Consider the following 13,320-nt stretch of genomic DNA (forward strand, 5'->3'; position numbering starts at 1 on the left):
ATACTTTACATTAATACCAAATTGATCCATTTCAAACCAATATTCTAAAGGAAAATGAGTGTTCACATTACATTCGGTGGCAAGATTACATGTGGTATATACAGTTTCCTTATAAATATGAATTCCAAAAGACAAAAAAATTGAGAAAAAAAGCTTGGAAAAAATTAGAAAATGAAAAGCTGAATGTGTTTTTATACAAATAGGGCAAAACAACAAGATTTCCAAATTGAAACCATATGCGTTGAGAGAGATGTGATGAGTACTTGGTTGAAAACAAGATCTTGAACACAAGATTAAAACAATAAGATGAGACATTTACAGAACGAATAAGAGAGGTGCCTGAAAAGATAGTGAGTTTTGAAATTTCCATCTTTTATGCCAAGGGAAGAATCATATCATATCCTGGCCCAAACAGCCACCAATAATATAAAAGCCAAAGTTAAGTACTAAAGAGAAAACAGACTAGAGTGGGAAGAAAATAATTATATGAATAGATGTTATTTTTTTTCCTGAAGGTGATAAAAACAACAAGGATTCATTTTAAATTAAGAATGGTTATTTTTTAAGAACTGGTAAAAATATTTACCAGGATGAGTCTGATTCAAAACTTGATTATGTGCAAAAAAAAAAAAAAAATGAAATAACAGCTTCAGCTGAGGATTTCTTAGTACACTCACTCAGAGATAAAGAAAAAGAGAAGTCTATTAATCTAATTTTTGGAATAAAATGGTCATGCTAATGAAATAAAAATTTATAAGAAGAACAAACAAGATATTTTGATTAACTATGTCAGCTATGAATTGATGAAAATTTCATGAAAGAGATATGAACATGTTCTTTGATTTATCTTCCAGGGTGATAGACGTTTTGCATATGAGGAAATGGGAATCTAGAAAAATATGAAACTTTCTCAGTATCATATTTTATAGATAATGGAAAACTCAGTGTCTTAGCATAATGTTACTTGCAAGTCGTAAGTGAAATAAAGGAGTACCCAATGGGAGAACACCAGGTAATTTCAAGAAAATGAAGCAAACAGCACCACATTCAGGCTCATGGGGAGTGAAAAGACATCAGGTAGGCCCACTCTTCACTTTCTACTCTAAGCTGCATGGTTCTTCATTCTACTTTTCTGTTCACACCTGCTCTCCAGGACTGCACTTCCAACCCACTCAGCCTCTGGGTCCCAAGAAAGATGGTCTAATATGTGTCAGGGATCTTCCTGGATCCTGAGAGCTGTGACTGGTGAGAATGGAGATCACAAGGTGTAAACAGTGTTCTCCACGCATACCCCTTTATCCCAGAGTGTCAATCAACTGTAAATTAAAAGTTCCGATATAGTTGAGAAAACAATGATTTTTTTTTTTTTTTGCAAAGTTAAACCACAATTAAAAACAAAATAAAAGGGGCGCCTGGGTGGCACAGCAGTTAAGCGTCTGCCTTAGGCTCAGAGCGTGATCCCAGCATTATGGGATTGAGCCCCACATCAGGCTCCTCCGCTATGAGCCTGCTTCTTCCTCTCCTACTCCCCCTGCTTGTGTTCCCTCTCTCGCTGGCTGTCTGTCGAATACATAAATAAAATCTTTAAAAAATAAAATAAAATTTTCTGATGAATTCAGTATTTTTCTTTACAGTCTCATAGTATCTTTTCTAAGTAGGAAAAAAAACCCTCAATCAGTTTTTATAACATTTGCCTATTTAATCATCAAGGATGCACTGCTGTCGGAGAGGCAAGGCATTTTTGGACATATTTTCTTTTGTGGTGAACTTCAAGCTTATGATCTAAGCATACTCCATTGTATAAAGATGAAATACTTTCATTTTTAGCATATTACAGAATTTCATGTATTTTTATATGCTGATTAATTGAATGCCAGTTTAAAATGCCATCTAGCTCAGAAGCTGCTTTTCTACCTCTTAAATGCTCGTGGAGGGGCGCCTGGGTGCCTTAGTCAGTTAAGTGTCTGCCTGTGGCTTGGTCATGCATGATCCCAGGGTTCTGGGATCGAGTCCCACATCGGGCTCCTTGCTTCTCCTTCTGCCTGCTGCTCCCCCTGTTTGTACTCTCTCTCTCTCTCTCGCTCTGACAAATAAAGATATATTTTAAAAAAACCCGTGGAGTTGCAGAAATAGATAAAAATTGTTACCTCTGGAAAAAAAAAAACTGATCACATATTGCTAAAACCAGAGAGAAGTTTATATTAATAAAAAGATATTGGAGATAAAGCAATATTATTCAAATATTTAATCATTTTTCATCACTGATATAAGCAATCCAAACACATTTAAAACAAATAGGAAGGTACTTTGTTCATCTTTTTCACACTGACTTTTATGGCTCAGGAGCCCTGCTTGTACACACTTGAATCTGGACAACACTAAACTTCTGCTGGACTTCTTGTCCTTTTACATCTGTTTTTTTTTTTCTTTTTTAATAATTTATACATTATCCCACCTTCCAATGAGAATATCTTCCAACAGAATACTGTGCTGGAGAAAGTTATTTATGTAGAAAAAAATAATCAAAAAGTTTTGAAAATACAGAGTTAGACTAAAATAATTTTCTTTACAGCATCACTGCTCAGAGACTTTAGCCTCTGAATCTAACACCTACAAGAGTGTCTGATTAAATATTTATTGATTATATTAATGATATATTTAGTTAAACCTCTGTAGGGGTATCCAAATTTCACCATTTTATTTTCTTTCTTGCTCACTGATTTCTATTTAGCTCTTCACTGATGTTAAAAAAAAATGAATAACATCTAATGCATGTATTTACACATTTGTAATGCAACTCTTTATGTCTCCTGGGTCTACTCATATACTGAGTAATAAGTTATCATTACTGTTGTTATTAGTAGCTTTAATTGCAATGACTGTGATGATAGTATTAAATGCAGCGTTACCTAGGCAATCACTCTAGAAACTCTACGTCTCATCTCAATTTTGTGGGATTTAAGGAAGGAGACATCATTGAATGCATTCTATCGATGAGAACTGAGTAGAGTGAGACTCCTCTGGCTAGTGATTGGAATTTTGAAAAATCCTCCTTGAGAACCTCAAAAATAAATTACATAAAAAAATATCTGCTGTTTGGTAGCATTTAAATATGGTTTAGTAAGAGTCAATATAAAAATGAATGCTTTGATATAAACATTCGGAAAATAATTTGGTTTTTCTAAAGGAGAATAAACATATGGAAAATGTTAGGAAGAAAGGCACATTAGTCTATTAAGTTTAAGAAAAAAAAGACACAAAGTATTTCTTTAGGAGAAAGCTTAATATCACCTATTCTGTTGTCTCCATGCTACCACTTAACACGTACTGTTATTTGTGGTACTGGACTTCATCTATTTTACTCTGTTTTTACCTGGTTATGAAGACAGATCATTTGAATGAGGGGAAAATAATAGATTGTGCAATTGTCTGGTATTAAGTAGATTAAATAATTTGTTCACTAGCGTTTTACGCGGGTACTTGGGAACACAAGAAGGGTGAAACTCAATTTTTACATAAAAAAATAAACATATTGGTTTGTGTACATTTCTTCCATTTCTAAAATGTTGTATGTTTTGTCACCTAATTTTCTTGCTCTTTCAGTTTTGAGTGGTTATAAATATCCCACACTTAAAGCTACAGTCTCAGAATTCTTTCTCTATATTAAATATCTGATAATTATGAATTCTTGACTTCCACACAATTATGTACAGTTGAATAAGTCATATGTTCAAGTAATAAAAACATACAATAAAACCTGGGAACCCAAGAAAGATCTCTCTACTCCGCGATTAGTATGTGCTTTCCAGACTGAGGGGGGACGTTCCATTTATAACTCTCATTTGTTTCCTACCATTGTGGCCAAGTTTCCACTTATTATATGTCTCCTTGCCTTAATATTAACTTCCAGTTTAGAGCACTGTAAACTGTTTCTCAAGCCCTAAATTAAAGCAAATGATATCCACTCCACATCCACCACCAATTTAACAAGAAGCCACTTCAAAGGTTCCATTTTAAAAAATGAAGTATGGGCACTGCTTCCCGAAGCCAAGGTTAGCCCCATTCATAATGAAGCAGAACTTTCTCTGATTTCCCTTCTATTTAAACATCGTCAGTTTTTTCCAAGACATGTTTTCTTCTCCACTAAAGGTAAAGCTGGTCATTTTGTCGTGGTTGTTATTATTGGGGAGGGGTGGGGATGGGAGCCGAGCAAAGGACCTGGGAGAACTCAGCCTTGATTACTCAGTGCTGCTGGGGACCAGCACACATGTGTTTACAGGGACAGTCCAGCACCACATCCAGCTTTGTTCATGAACATACAAGTTCCAAAACATTAAAGATGGTCCCAGGTACACTCGGTTTCAAAGACAGCAGCAGTGTATATTTCTTTCTTATGTTGTCACTGACGTATCAAACTATATACAAATGGATGGCAAAAGAGAGAAAAGAACTTTACAACATCAACTTTCTTGGCAGGTCTCTGCTTTTTGACCATCTCCTCACTCGTTTATATAAACTTGCCTCCCAGCTTTACATCATGTTGCTTCTTAGACAAGCCACTGTTACCCTCTTCTCTACCTACTTATACTGTGACTACAACTTAAGCTCTGGGGCAATGTAAGACCAGCTGCAAGTATATCCTTGCTTTCCTGGGCCCCCAGCCTCCATTCTGCTCTCCTACCTCCCATAGTTACCTGGTGCCTGTGTACATAAATCAAGAATAGAAAACACAGTTATAGACACCTGCAGATACATTTCCTACCAACTGCCACAGGAGCTGACGAGAATACCCACCCTCTTGGGGTAAGTGTCTGCCTTCTGCTCCGGTCATGATCCTGGGGTCCTGGGACCCAGTTCCATATCGGGCTCTCTGCTCAGCAGAGAGTCTGCTTGTTCCCCTCCTTCTGCCTGGTTGGGCTCACTCTCTCTAGGTCTCACTCTCTCTCTCAAATAAATAAAATTAATAAAAAATAAAAAAAAAAAAGAACACCCACCTTCCTAGCCCCTTCCCTCCCTTGACGCACACAACACATATACACACATACCCCAAGTAGTTCATCTTAAGTTGAAGATGTTTTCTTTCAGAAAAGATTTTTTATGATTCCTAGCACCTGAAGGTGCCGCTAACCTACAACCATTTAAAAGTAATTTATCTGCCTGATTCTTTCATTCTTCAGGAGATGTGAATTTGAACCCTGAATCCACATGGGGGTTGGCAAAAGGTTGGGAAGTATAAAGAGGGACTAGGTATTTCTCCTCTTTACACAGCCAAAGCCATAATGAATACTCTTGCCTTCTCCCTTGTGAGGTGGAATTTTTGCTGGTTCACCCTTTGAGAGTGTGGCATTTTGGAAGGGTCTCTCCATCTTATACAGGTTCCCATCCATGCTCCCTATATTTTGCTTGGGCCCAGGGTTGTTTCCTGACCCTTTTATATGGCTGTTGTAAGATGAGAAAATGCCCCAGGATTTTGGTCCTCACTTCTTTCCAAGTAGATACTCTGCAATTCAACCAATTCAGCATATGTCCTAAAGCTTAGCTTCTCTTCTGAATATATTTGTCTTCTCTCAGTTCCTAGGACATAATCCTCCCCTCTCCCAAGTCCTTCTGACCAAGTGGTGTTTCATCTGCTTGAAGTACTCTTTTCACACACTGGCAAGTACAGACGCGCATGCGTGCATACATAGACACACCCCTTGCAGGGGTTAGTTCTCATGCTTTACATCTGATTTTAAACATTACTTCCTCAAATAGGCCTTGTTAACCATTAAAATCACAATAGGGAATCAGCAATATTTTGCATTTTGGCATTTTCAAGAGGCAGTTTCCAGAAGCAGAAATTTGGGTGCCCAGATTTTGCACTATAGCCCTGAATCCCAAATAATAAATTGTCATTTATTATATAGTAAATATGCTACACAAATAAATTACTACTCAGAGTGTTATCATATAGAAGATAAACCTATATAAAGGAACGAGAAGGGGAAGGGAAGGGAAAGAAGGGAAAGGAGGAGGAGAGAGAGGCATTGAAAAAACGAATATCCGAATCAGAGGGGTGGGAGTAGTGGGAGAGACAGATGTCTTTAGGAACGTGCTGGTCAGGAACACTTAATAAGTTACAGTTGTAGCTGAACACAGGATCCTGAAGTGATGCCTCGTTCTCTATTGTTTTAGAAACTAGAATACCTTGGAAGGGAACACTGTAAAAATTCCCACGCCCAAAAGTCCATGGGATATCAGTTTCTGTTCTAATTCAATACAATATTCCTTGCCTGCTTCCAGAGGATAAATATGGATTTGTGCACATATGCTACAAAGTCAAAATAAGCCTTTTCTAGGGCTTGATCTTCACATTGTTTTTTAACTTCTGCCAAACAACTGTACACTTTAGGTCTATGACATAAAGCTTTACACATCGATTTTCAGCCTCACAAGAAAGTTTTGATACAGTCTTATCTTTGTTGTCAAAATCTTAGGTTCTAAACACATTACGTGAACCTATTTTTACCCGAGTTTAACAAACTAACACTGATAGTAAGATATACCCTTAAAATACTTTTCGTATGTATTAAATACACTAAAATAACTAAGTTATTAGAATTTAGTAAGTAATTTTTAATCATCCAACTTTCCAGATCTATTTACTTTGATTATCTAAAAGCATATACTTGACAAAAACCAGGGGTCCTTCCACAAGGATGCCTGCAAGATCAGAAAAATATGCTAAACAAAATATAGACTATTTCAGCACCATATCTTCTCATGACAGAGCACTGAATTAACGACAAGAGCATTAGTTACACGAACACAAGAGAACACTCTATCAGGGCGCCTGCGTGGCTCAGCCATAAAGCGTCTGCCTTCTGCTCAGGTCATGATCCCAGGGTCCTGGGATCGGGCTCCCTGCTTGGCGGGAAGTCTGCTTCTCCCTCTCACACTCCCCCTGCTTATGCTCACGCACACTCTCTCTCTCTCTCTGTCAAATAAATATATAAAATCTTAAAAAAAAAAAAAAAGAGAACACTCTTTGTATTTTGTACTCCTCAAAATGCCATTATACTTTAGTCTACTAAATTATATGACTGAAAGCATGTAAGAGTTGATAAAACCAGATATAGCTCTAAGAGGATTGATACTTTAAAAAGAATAAATTCAGGACTGAGGGGCTCAAGATGGTGGCATAAGACGACTCTGGGCTTGCCTCCTCCCACAGACACACCAAGTCTATACCTATATATGCAGGAATTCCTCCTGAAGAGGAACTGAGGGCTGAATAAACTGCTTCTACACTAAAAGGGATGGACGGACCATATGACAAATGGCAGGAGAGCAGCAGACATGGTAGCAATGGAAATCCTACCCCTATACTATGAACTGCAGAAGGAAGGACAGGGCAGGGGCTATGCACAGATTTATCTGACCTGCAGTACAGCCAAAAAGCAGTGCTTTGAAGGGCACCTAGACTTTAAGTTAAGGAAGTCTATTTACTAACCCTAGAGTATTCGATCAAACGGTGGGGGAACTGCTAGAACCCTCTCCCTGGGATTGGAGGTATTGGGGAGCACCATTGTTTCCATTCCCTCTCCACACTGACAGCTTAGATAAGAGCAGAGTCCAGGCACTCTAGCCAGCCTGCTAACTCAGTGAGTCCCAAGCCCCTAGCTCACACCAGCTCTAGCAGTCCCCATAATATAGTTCTCCCAACAAAGCCTCCCAACCAATGCCACAGCCGACACAGCTGTCCCACCAAGGATGCTCCTGCATAGCATACAATAGGACACCCCCAGTGTGTACCCACCACAGCTCCAGCCATTTTGCCAAGCATCCCGGGCACAAAGCAACTTGGGGACATCTCCTGCCTGTGCCCATGCTGCCAGGGCACCTCCTGTATGAAGCACCCAACCCAATTCTACCCAGCTCCAGCCAGATAGCTAAAGCCCCCAGGCACATGCATTTACAAAGGGGATGTTCCTGTACAAGACCACTCTGCAAGACTGGGACAGGTAGCTGTTTCACCTAATTCATAGAAACACACACGGAAAGTCAAACAAAATTAGGAGTTGATGAATATGCTTCAAGCAAAAGAACAAGACAAAGCTTAAAAAAAAAAAAGAACTAAATAAAACAGAGATAAGCTATCTACCTAACAAAGAGTTCAAAATTATTGGTATAAAGAAGCCCACTGGACTTGAGAGGAGGGTAGATGAACTCAGTGAGAACTTCAACAACAACAACTGAAATTTAAAAAGGAAACAGTTAAAGCTGGTTTGAAATGAAATGAACTGAAATGAAAAATGCACTACCAACAGATTAGCGGATGCAAAAGAATGGATCAGCAATCTGGAAGGAAGGGTAATGGAAAGCACCCAAGATGAACGGCAAAAAAAATTTTTAAACAAGGACAGGTTAAGGAAACTGAAACAACATCAAGTGTACTAATGTTCACAATATGGGGATCCCAAAAGAAGAAGTGAGAGAAAGGCACAGAAAAATTACCTAAAGAAATAAGAGCTGAAAATTTCCCTAAGCTGGGGAATGAAAAAGACAGCTAGGTCCAGGAAGAACAAAGAGCCACTAATAGGATGAACCTAAGAAGGTCCACACCAAGACACAGAATAATTAAAATGTCAACAATTAAAGAGAAGAACTTAAAAGCACCAAGAGAAAAGCAACTAATTACATACAAGGGAAATTCCATATGGTTATCAGCTGATTTTTCAGCAGAAACTTTGCAGGCCAGAAGAGAGTAGCATGATACACTCAGAGTACTAAAAAGTAAAAACCTACAACTAAGAATAGTTTACATAGCAAGGTTATTTCAGAATTGAGGGAGAGAGAGTTTCCTATACAAACAAAACTTAAAGTTCATTACCATTAAACCAGCCTTATCAAAAGTCTTAAAGGGACTTCTTTAAATGGAAAAGGCAATAACTAGAAGAAAATCATTAATGGAAAAAATTGCACTAGTGAAAGCAAACATACAAACAAACAAAGGTAGTAAATCAATCGAGTATAAAGCTAGTATGAAGATAAAAAAGGAAAATCAATTCCGTCTAAAATATTAGTTAAGGAATTCACAAAATCAAAAGATAGAAAATAGACATCATACACATAAAACACAGAGAGGGAGGAATAAAAACGTTCTTTTACACGTGTTCTAACTTAAGCAACCATCCACTTAATATTAACTTCTATACACTTAGGATGTTATATGTGAACCTCATGGTAAACACAATCCAAAGACCTATAATGGATTCGCAAACACTAAAGGCAGAGATATTCAAGCATAACACTAAGGAAAGTCACTCATCAAAAGGGAAGAGAGCAAGAGAAGAAGAAAGAAACATAGAAGAACTACAAAAACAACCAGAGAACAGTTAACAAAATGGCAATAGGTATAAACCTATCAAAAATTAAATGTAAATACCCTAAATGCTCCATCAAAAGACATAGGGTGACTGACTGAATAAAAAAAGCAAGTCCCATCTATAAGCTGCCTATGAGACTAACTTCAGACCTAAAGATATATATAGACTAAAAGTGAAGGGATAGAAAAGACATACCATGCAAATAGAAACAAAAAAGCGAGGACAGCAATATTGTATAACACAAAATAGACTTTAGAACACAGATTTTAACAAGAGACAAAAAGGACATTACAAAATGATAAAGGAATCAATCCAAGAACAGGATATAGCAATTATAAATATCTGTGCATGCAACCACAGGAGCAACTAAATATATAATACAAATATTAACAGACATAAAGGGAGGAATTGACAGTAATAGAATAATAGTAGGGAAATTGAACAGCCCATTTATATCAATGGGTGGATCATCCAGGCAGAATATCAATAAGGAAATGCTGGCTTTAAACAGCACATTAGACCAGATGGGCTTAACAGATATATCAGAAATTCCATCCAAAAATGGTAGAATATGCATTCTTTCAAGCGTAGATGGAATATTCTCCAGAAGAGATCACACATTAGGACACAAAACATGTCTCAATAAATTTAAGAAGACTGACATCATGTTAAGGATCTTTTCCAAACATGACAGAATGAAACTAGAAATAAATTACAAGAAAAAAAAGAAAAGAGCAAAAAACCAAACAAGTGGACGCCAAACAACATGCTAGTAAACAGCCAGTGGGTCTCCAGAGAAATCAAAGAGCAAATCAAAAAATACACAGGGACAAATAAAAACAGAAAGACATTAGATCCAAATCTTCAGGACACAGCAAAAGTAGTTCTAAGATGGAGGTTTAGAAAGAAAAAGGCCTATCTCAAGAAACAACAAAAATCTCAAAAAAACAATCTAATGTTATGCCTAAAGAAACTAGAAAAAGAACAAACAAAGCCCAAAGTTAGAAGGAAGTAATAAAGATCAGAGTGAAATAAATTAAATAGAGACTAAAACTACAGTAGAAAAGATCAATGAGATTAAGATTAGGGTCTTTGAAAAGGTAAACAAAATTGACAGCCAGATTCATCAAGAAAAAAAAGAGAGGGGACACAAATAAAATCAGAAATGAAAGAGGAGAAATGACAACCAACGCCATAGGAATACAAAGAATTATAAGAGACTACTATGAAAAATTATACACTCCCATTTGGACATCCTAAAAGAAATAGATAAATTCCTAGAAATATATACTCTTCCTACACTGAATAAGGAAAATGGGAAATCTGAAAAGACTGATTACTATCTCTGAAAAATTGAATCAGTGATCAAAAAATTCCCCACAAAGTCCAGAACCAGATGGTTTCACAGGTTAATTCTACCAAACATATAAAGAAGAGTTAATATCTATCCTTATCAAACTATCCCAAAAATTTAAAGTGGAAGGAAACCTTCCTAATTCATTCTACAAAACCATCATTACCCTGATACAAAAACAACAACAATAAAAAACAGATAAAAACACTATTAAAAAAGAAAATTACAGGCTAATGTCTCTGATAAACATAGGTGCAAAATCCTCAACAAAATATTATCAAACCAAATCAATAATACATTAAGGATCATTCACCATAATCAAGTGGAATTTATTCAAGGGAAGCAAGGATGATTCAATATCCACAAATCAATATCATGATATAGCACATTAACATAATGAAGAATAAAAATCTTATCATCTCAATAGATGCAGATAAAGCACTTGATGAAATTCAACATCACTTAATAAAAATTCTCAAAAAAGTAGGTGTAATGGTAACATTCCTCTACATATTAAAGGCCACATATGACAAACCCACAGCTAATATCATACTCGATGGCAAAAAGCAGAAAGCTTTTCTGCTAACATCAGGAATGAGATAAGGATATCCAATCTTGCCAGTTTTATTGAACATAGTACTAAAAATCTTAGCTTCGGCAATCAGACAAACAAAAAATCCAAATTGTTATGGAAGAAGTAGAACTGTCACTACTTGCAAATGACATGATACTATATATATGACCCTAAAGATTACACCCAAAATGCTGTTGGTGTTACAAAATGATTTAAGTGATGTTGCAAGATAGAAAATAAAGAAAAATCTGTTGCATTTCTATACAGTAATAACAAAGTGGAAGAAAAATGAAGTAAACAATCCCATTTACAATTGCATCAATAAGAATAAAATGCCTAAGAATAAATTTAACCAAGCAGGAAAGACATGCAGTTTGCAATCTGTAAGATGTTAATTAAAGAAATTGAAGATGACAAAAAAAAGGGAAAGCTGTATCATGCTAATGGATTAGAAGAATTAATATCATTGAATGTTCATACAACCCATAATAATCTAAAGATTCAATGCAATCCTTATCAAAATACCAACAACATTTTTCACATAACTACAACAAACAATGCTAAAATTTGTAGGGAAGTACAAAACACCCTGAACAGTCAAAGCAATCTTGACAAAGAGGAACAAAGCTGGAGGTATCACAATCCTAGATTCCAAAATATACTACAAAGCTAGAGTAATTAGAACAGTATGGCTCTGGCACAAAAACTGACACAATAGAACAGGGTAGAGAGTCCAGAAGTAAACCTGTCATTTTATGGTTAATTCATCTATGACAAAGGACATCAGAATATACAAAAGAAGTCAAGAATATACAATAGGGAAAAGACCATCAATTTAATAAATGGTGTTGGGAAAGCTGGACAGCCACATGCAAAAGGATGAAACTGAACCACTATCTTACACCACACACACAAATAAACTCAAAATGGATTAAAAACATAAATATGAGACCTGACACCATAAAACTCTTAATATAAAACACAGGCTCGTAATCTCTTAGACACTGGCCTTAGCAATATTTTTCTATACTTGTCTCCGCAGGCACAGGGAACAAAACCAAAATTAAACTACTTGGACTACACCAACATAGAAAGCTTTGGCACAGTGAAGGAAACCAACAAAACAAAAAAGCATCTTACTGAATGGGAGAAGATATTTGCAAATGAGGCACCCAATAAGGGGACAACACCCAAAACATATAAAGAACTTACACACCTTAACACCAAAAAAATCCAATTACAAATAGGAAGAGAACCTGAATAGACATTTTTTTTTTTTAAAGAAGACATACAGATGGCCAACAGACACATGAAAAGATGTTCAGTATGAGTAATCATCAGGGAAATACAAATCACAACCACAATGAGATATTGGCTCACACCTGTCAGAATGGCTAGAACCAAAAAGACAAGAAATAACAAGCGCTAGTGAGGATGTGGAGGAAAAGCAACCCTCGTTCACTGTTGCTGGAAATGTAAATTGATGCAGCCACTGTGGAAAACGGTATGGAATTTCCTCAAAAAATTAATAAAAGAAATACCATACAACCCAGTATTTCAACTTCTGGGCATTTACCTAAAGAACACAAAAACACTAATTTAAAAAGATACGTGTATCTATCTGTTCTGTGGCAGCATTATTTACAATAACCAAGATATAAAAGCAATTTATGTGTCCATGAATAGATAAAAGGATAAAGAAGATGTGATACATATATATATATGTATATATACGCCTACTCTGCTAATACTGCATTTTGTGTACACACACACAAACACACACAAATATACTGCATTTATATTAGCCACAAAAAGGAATGAAATCTTCCATTTGCAACATGAGCGCTGCAAATAAGCCAGATGGAAAAGAAAAATACTATACGATTTCTCTTATATGTCGAATCTAAAAACCAAAACAAACGAGCAAAGAAAAAGCAGAAATAGACTCATAAATACAGAGAGCAAACCCTTGGTTGCCAGAAGGGAGGAGGGTAGGAGGAATGGGTAAAATAGGTGAATGGTAT

General features: G+C 36.3%; 1 protein-coding gene across 5 annotated transcripts in view; it reads right to left on the bottom strand.

The window, feature by feature from the left end:
* HMGCLL1 (3-hydroxymethyl-3-methylglutaryl-CoA lyase like 1) overlaps nt 1-13,320 on the bottom strand; it is a 190,513-nt gene that overhangs the window by 83,003 nt on the left and 94,190 nt on the right. The gene's annotated exons all lie outside the window — the stretch shown is intronic.

This window comes from Ursus maritimus, unplaced genomic scaffold (genome assembly GCF_017311325.1).
Source record: "Ursus maritimus isolate PB19 unplaced genomic scaffold, ASM1731132v1 scaffold_29, whole genome shotgun sequence".
Classification (NCBI taxonomy): Eukaryota; Metazoa; Chordata; class Mammalia; order Carnivora; family Ursidae; genus Ursus; species Ursus maritimus.